Here is an 8,213-nt window from a genome sequence, read left to right on the forward strand (position 1 = left end):
ATGACGACCTACAGAAAAAAAAATATATCAAAACTTATAACAGAACAGCTGGGTATTACTTCTGAGAGAAATGCACTTTACTGAACATATTCATATTTTCCAATGGCCATCATGATCATCCAAATTGTTTTACTGCCCCCCCCCCCCTCCCCAAAAAGCTATTCGTATTTGCACTACAAGGTGAGTAAAAAAAACGAAACCCAAATGTTGGGACCATTGTTTTAGTGAAGTTCTGCATGTAGCACTTTCAAAATCTAGGAAATGAAAACCCAATTCATATGCTTTCATTTAGTACCTGAATCATTCAAATCACTTATGTACATAAGTAATGGAGTTTTATACACAACCACCGTTTTAAAGTTCTGTCCGCGGATCACAAAAGAAGTGTGTGTGTTCTTTCAGCAAAACGAAAACAGTTCACACACATCCTTATGTCACATATTAAGTGATTTGTTTTCGTTTTGCTGAAAGAACACTAAATTTGTCACTGACGAAAATGGCTAACTCGCAAACGGGAGATAGATCATTGATTAAACCCTCTTACGTGACCGGTCGGCCTCCCAATTACCTTCACTTATAGGCATGCGCAATACTACCAATGAGTCCGTGTTTCATAGATTCACGCTACAAGCACAAACATAATGTATTCCTTTTCATAAATATCTTTCGCACAAAAAAGGCAAACCAAGTCAAAAATTATAATGTTTAACGTCAATATTTGCAAAATACCCTCTAACTTATCTGTATGTTTATGGTATGTGCCTTTCGCAAGGATAGACTGGTTCCCAGCCCCTCCATTGTCCGTCACTCTTCGAATGTAGGAACAGGTAGCCTATAGTGTATGTAAAAGAGAGGGGTTCTGCTTTACAGTATTTAAAACCTTCTTCTTCTTCATTCATTCATTTTCATGATGACTTGATGAGTTGGGCCCAACTGTCCCTGTCGAGCATAGTGTTGGAAAGAGATGGACCACTCAGACCAGTTTCTAGCTCGATGGATGTTTTCAGGGTCATGTTGGGACGACCTTTTCGTCGAGGGGCTTCAGGATTCCAGAGGAGAACTTGACTAGCTGGCTCATTATGTCGATAAACGTGACCGGCTAGCCGAAGGCGACGCTGTCTGATGGTGGTGGAGATAGGGGGAAGGGCACCATACAGAACAGAGTTAGGGAGATGTTGTTGCCAAGAAACGTTCTGTACAGCCCGCAACATCCGTGTATAGGTGCCATCAATGGATGCAGAGATCTGTTTGGTCAGGGTCCAGGACTCGAAACCGTAGAGGAGGATGGATTCTACTGAGGTCTTGAAGATCTTAAGTTTGGTGGTCTTGGAGATCGAGGATCTCCATACTTTGGTCAGTGAGAACAGAGCAGACCAAGCTTGAGCTTGTCTACACTCGATGTCATGAGCTGTGTTAAAACCTATGCAGTTGAAATGCTTGAAAGCTGCCTCCGTGGTGACACTGGTGATTCTGTTCACTGGCCATCCATGCACAACACAGCATGTAAACATAATTGACAACAATAAAAACAATCATACTGCGCACGCGCTCATGTGATCCAGTCTATGGCTTTAAATGTGAACTAGCTACCAGTCCCCATATTTGGGGGGGGGGGGGGGGGCTGGGACCAGTCTTTCGCGAGCAGGAATGGGTATTTAAGCTGTGTCAGGTATGAATCAAACTTCAGACCGTCATTATGATGTACCGACATACTTCCTTTTTTGTCCTTAGTCCCAGATATCAGCATTCACATCACCAGATCTAGGACCAACTTATTCGCATACATCGGTCATAGCATAAGAACTCGGCCATCCGCGAGTCGATTCAAATCTCATACAAAAAAATCCCACTTGTCATGTTACATATCATATCTTCAGTTTGTTCGTGCGTCTTAATTATTTCTTTTTTTCTCTTCATATTTTGTAGTTCAATTGGAGTATCATTGTCCAATAGTTTTTTTTAAATGTCGTGTGTATCTGTGGTCATATCAGTGGCGTTGCCAAGAATGTTGCGGGGGGGGGGGGGTGTCATTCTTTGACATTTCACGCCAGGGGGCGCTCTTTTCCCCTCCTTCTATACTATACCTCTCTTTTTATTTGTAATACAAAAATCCGACTCAACTGGGAGGGAATTGCAGCATCGAATTAAACTAGTGGTTTGTACACTTGTTTAATTACAAAAAAAAGACACTTGTTTGGGGGAAATATAGGTCTATATACAGTACATTTTGTTGTGGGGGCATCCGGGTGAACTGGATTTTGGGAAAGAGGGGGGGGGGGTTGAACACCCGTCCGAATCCCACCCCACCACGGGCAAATTTTGTTCTGCAGGTTAACGTCATATACGTTAATACGCATGCGTTAAAAACATTACGCGATTGAATAACTTCCTTAAATTTAGATTCCGTGGTACCATAGAGCTATATTATATTAATCACCTCCGCCCAAGGAGTTATGTTTTCATCGGATTTTGTTGGTTGGTTGGTTTGTCTGTCAACAAGATAACTCAAAAAGTTATGGACGGATTTGCATGAAAAGAAAATTGCACGGGTGGTCCTTGGTACCAGTACAAATCGATTACATTCTGGAAGTGATTCAGATCTTGGTCACCATTTATGCGAGTATTTCTTTCGGGTGTACTGACTGCGCAAAATTGCTACATTTATTACTTGCGCCAAAATTAACACAAAACGTAAAAAAACCTACATTTGTACAAAAACTACATTTGTAAGCTATTACCATAAGCACAGAATTTTCTGACTACACAGAATTTTCTGCTACAATTAGCCGGGATTTTTTCGCTAACGGTAAGTTAGAGCCATGAAATTGGGCTGTGACAGCTCAGCCCAATATGAGCCAAGTTGCCCTGACTGATGCCAAAGTCCTGTACCTGATTAACACAAAACGTAAAAAAAACCACTACATTATAATACCATACACTTTATTTTGAGAAACATTTATGCGAAATTTAAATATTTTTTTATTATTAATTCCATCACTAGAAGAAAGATTTTTCGCATTTGGTTCCCGATATGCGAAGTGTTTGCGTAAAATTCAGTGCGGCATAGAACGATTAAGGAGAAATGTTATCCAACGGCACCCTGGGGACTGCACAAAATGAAATCACTGTTTAGTTGATTAGGTCGCCAATCTTAAAATTAACACAAAACCTAAAAAAAAAAAACCACCACATTATAATACCATACACTTTATTTTGAGAAACATTTATGCGAAATTTAAATATTTTTTTTATTATTAATTCCATTTTTATTATTAATTCCAATTAACTCACAATCTCCTCCCCAACAGTTTCTCTTCTTTCTTCACATCAGTCCAAAGCACACACAATTATTCAACTAGATCCCGCCACAATATATACGTCCCATTTACCCGCACCCTCTATTCTAGTTCTACTCTCCGTTTCTATGGTCCCCGTTTGTGGAACACCATTGAAAACGAAATCAGAACAATGACGTCCGTGGGCTGTTTTCAATCCTCGTTCAAAAAGGAGCTCCTATCACAATATGTAACATAGCTTTCCCTCCTCAGCCACTCTCCATAGCCACATCTCTTCTTTACATACAATTCATCGTCTCTTTTATCTTATCCTCATCGCAACTATTCAATTTGTCTCGGCTTTTAGTGTCTCGTCTCGTGTTTTGTTTTGTTTTGTCTTGTCTTTAGTTTCCCTTTGACTGTTTTCGTGTTTGTTCCTATTGCCTGTGTAAACTGTCCTGTATTCTCCGCTTATGTGTAAGGCTGTTCTCTACAAGCTCCGGTTTATATGAACAGCCCCATACTCTTCACCCTAATTTAACATATCTAGTCGTTATACCACATTGTTGTATTATTATTTATTTATTGTATCTAATTACCTTTTTTTATTTAAAAACTTAGTTTGACTTATTTGTGGAAAGTATGGAAATAAATGTTTCCTTTGAATTGAATTGAATTGAATTGAATTACTAGAAGAAACAATATTTTCGCATTTGGTTCACGATATGCGAAGTTTTGCGTAAAATTCAGTGCGGCATAGAATGATTAAGGATAAAGTTTATTAACACAAAATTAACACAAAACGTAAAAAAAAAATACACATAATACCACACACTTTATTTTGAGAAACATTTATGCGAAATTTAAATATGTTTTTATTATTAATCCATTACTAGAAGAAACGATAATTGGTTCCCGATATGCATTTGGTTCCCGATATGCGAAGTGCGGTAAAATTCAGTGCGGCATAGAATGATTAAGGAGAAATGTTATCCAACGGCACCCTTGGGACTGAACAAAATGAGATCATTGTTTAGTTGATAAGGTCACCAATCTTTGCACAATATTTTTTTTAATAATTCAATATACAAAAACCTTTGTGTTGAATTTTAGTATGATTTCATTCGCTTTAACACGTGTCTGTAATTTTGTATGCAATTGTGACGTCTATAGGACACTATGGACCTTTACAATTTTCATGAATGATGAAAGTATACTTTCCGTATTCTGCAACTGGCGAAAAGTGTCTTCATCATTTTAGCTGGATTTGAGGTTCAAATGTGCTACTACAGTCATGTACCGCGTGCATCATCGTGATTTGGACTATTTTACCCTACGTGTAAACCCTACGTATGTGTGGCAGTTCGTACTTCGTACACACAAAAGAGACCCTATTGTTGACAACCATTCGTCCATATATATCCAACAGTAAGAAGCATTTGCTACCTGTTGTCTAGTAAATGATGAATAGTAAAGGAAAACTTTTATTCATACGGAATCAAGCATTTGCTTTTCCTTAATGCTTTCACTCCAAAGTAAATGCTTTTACCTTTTGCTTAAACTTCCTAGCATTTGCTAGTTGTGTAGCCTTGACGGAAGTTTGCGCTCTCTGAGTGTTCTAGTTTAATATAGCTCTATGCGTGGTACACGCGTTGGCCTGGTGCGTTGCGTGGCGTCACAATATTGCGGAATCGAGTCACGGTGTTATACATACGACGCATGCGCATTATGGTACATTTGTAATTTCCTATATACATGTAGCTGGTTGCAGACAGGTAAATGCCCCCCCCCCCCCGGCTTAGCTAATGTGCGTTCGTCTTCGCGTACTGTTTAAACTTCTGTTCTCTAAATGCTTTGCTTATTCGGACAGCAATATACTCCTCTTTGTTTCCCGTCCTCATATTATGCATATATCATTCATTTATGTACTAATTTATTTAGATTTTATATCCATGCATTCTCCCTTGCTTCTGTACTTTTAGTATGGAAACAAACGTGTAATTGAATCGACTTCAAATTTTGAATACGTTGTGCTCGAATATTGGGTAAATTACATTAGGACATGCAGAAAGGACAGATGGAAACGTTTCAAGTGAAGTTCTCATTTTATTCATACTTTTCAGCCGTCCCTTGCGTTCCTTCCATTCAATACAATATATGTATACACAGTGTTATTCAACATAAAATTCACCAATTAAGAAGGAATTATAGTAATTTCCTTACATTATTTGTATAAAGCAAATCTAAAAAAACAAAATTCAAAATCAGTTCAGCCAATAAAATTGATACTAAAATAACACATGATCCGTACTGCTCAAGGTGTGCAATGCCTCACGAATGTTTGATCTTTAGTTGTATTCATGACGTAAAAGAGAAAGATTGATATTTTTTATCAACGAACAACTTAATTAACATGAACATAATTTAAACAAAGGGTTCATCCAATGAAAAGACAAACATATGTGTCACTAAATACCAGCTGATTACAATTTCAAGAAATTCAGAAGGGAGCGTGTTACCTCATACTATGCCCCCTGGTTTCGTATCCAGAAAGTACGTATTGAACTTCCATCGAGAAACAATACACTTATTATCGAACACCTTCACCTATAATCACATTATGCTAAACAGTAAAAATCGCTTCATTATAGTATTGGGTAGGCTTTTTATACATAGTACTGAATCGATTTTAAGGTGGTTCATCTTCGTCACGTTGAGCCTACTATTAAACATACTTATTTATTTTGGATCTAATCGTCTAGACTTTTCGTAGTTAAATACTGATTATCATATCCATTTTGTCAAGTACAGCATGTTGTTAGTCTAACCTATTTCATTTTAAGGATGGATTATAAAGATTATTTATCTTTATGTCTTTTAAAAAATGTTTGGTATTTTTTGTTTCCTCTATAACGAAAGTCGCGTTTGTAGGAGAATTTCCTGTCCGTTCGATTTATGCTGTGAACTGTTACTCTAGCGTATCTTTAATCTTTTCTCTTAGTAAAGCGGTAATATTTGTTTTGTTCTATGAGGGCCTATGAATAAACAGGTGCGGCCTCTTCTTAATAACTCATCATGTGTTGAGGAAGAGTCGACGTTTCATAAATCCTTCACGTGTTGGTTGAGTTTTAGTGCTCCTTCACGTGTTGGTTGAGTTCCACGTAGGACTAGGTTCGAACTAAAGTTTGGTGTTGCACAGTCCTACAAGGAACTGAACATGGCGAACCTTGGATAGTACACCACAAACACCGCAGTGTTAAATTAACACCATACGGTATATAACCCAGCATTCAATATACACATCACACAGTGCAAGCTGCATTAGTTCATTCACATTTTCTGAATAAAACCTTCCCCAACTAACGCAATCTACGAATTTTAGTACTCCTGCAAACAGCATACACAATGCCAAAAAGACGCATAATAACATAGATATAAAAAGAATATCAAGGCAATAATTTTATAGTACATCTAACCTAAGTACATAATTTTTCTAACCCTTGTATTTGATCAAAATTAATGTTAGATTAATGAAAGTACTTGGCAATGTATGTCGTCATACTCCTGCAGTATTGCATAGTAATAACAAAAACAGACACGTTCTAAAGATCTTTTGTCATTAACAAGTAGTGGGTCAAGATTTTGTACTATTTTTTTATCCAAATGAGTTAAGTAACTAGGAAAAAATTGTATCTCTTAACAGAGCTTTGCAAATGGTCGATACGACCTCTGCCTTTCTGTATACGCCACACAAGTGACCTTTGACTCCAATCTGAAACGCACTCGGTAGTTTCAATAAGAATACAACATGCTAAAAATCAATCCGACTAAAAGTCGCCACTGCGCAAATATCGAGTGAAATATTTAGAATTGCTTGATGATACAGTGTATTTCAAACATTACTATTTTGCATGAAACTATTGATGCTGACGAATTTGATTATGATGTCAGCACAAACGACCTGTGCGCCCAGTGTGCTCATCCCCACCGCCTAAAGGCGCTGGTGGAGGCTAATCGCTTTGAGCTCTCATTGGAGGATTTTTGATTACCCGAAGACCCTGGGTCAACGCGCTCTCAGCTCTCATTGGACAAACTGTTTGCCCACCCATTCTGGAATTTGTATTCCTGTGGAGACATTTCTTTGTTCTCGTGTAGTAAAGTTTTCGAGTTTGAAATTGAAGTTTCAAAATGCTCTTATTTTAACCAGAATTAATTTCCTGGGCTGAAATTTGGACTAAATATCCCTTTTCTAAAACTCTTCCATTTGCGACACATCAACCTACCTTGGAAATTCCTAGTTTTTGAGTAAAATCCATATATCTATTTCGTGAAATTCTTGTGGAGACGTATTCATCTATAGAAATGTTCTTCTGGAGACGTATACAATCTTTTGTTCCCTATTGTGTGCATGTCTCCGTAAGGTAGTAAATTCCAGCACTCTGACGCGGGTCATTTGTGTGTGTGTGTGTGTGGGGGGGGGGGGGGGGTGTTCCTGCATTGCATTACGCCTGAGGACAGACAACAAAAGGAGCACAAAGGGGCCATTGATCTTCGAAGGAAGGTGCCTATTGTCCTCGAACGCAGGTTTGTGTGCTTAGTCTATGGGAGAGTGTTATATTACAGGGACAAAGGAAAACACAAAGCTAATCCTCGGAAGCATAGCAAAAAACGACTGGGGGGGGGGGGGGTGTGTGTGGGTGATCTGATACTGTGTGTTCTCTGGAGTGTACATTAAACCGTTTCAAACAAGCCCCACGTTCGATTACTTCCCCGCGCTTACTCGTGCAAGCCCGATTGCGTTCGATTTAACTCTCACGTGACTTCTCGCGCCTACTCGAGTCTGGCCCAAGTATAAACCCGTCCCACCGAGCCGGTTACTTGGGTAAGTATCCCACAATACAATGCGAAAACATGGCGTCTAAGTCTAACGCTGCGGCG

Source organism: Patiria miniata, unplaced genomic scaffold, assembly GCF_015706575.1.
Source record: "Patiria miniata isolate m_02_andy unplaced genomic scaffold, ASM1570657v1 HiC_scaffold_20, whole genome shotgun sequence".
Classification (NCBI taxonomy): domain Eukaryota; kingdom Metazoa; phylum Echinodermata; class Asteroidea; order Valvatida; family Asterinidae; genus Patiria; species Patiria miniata.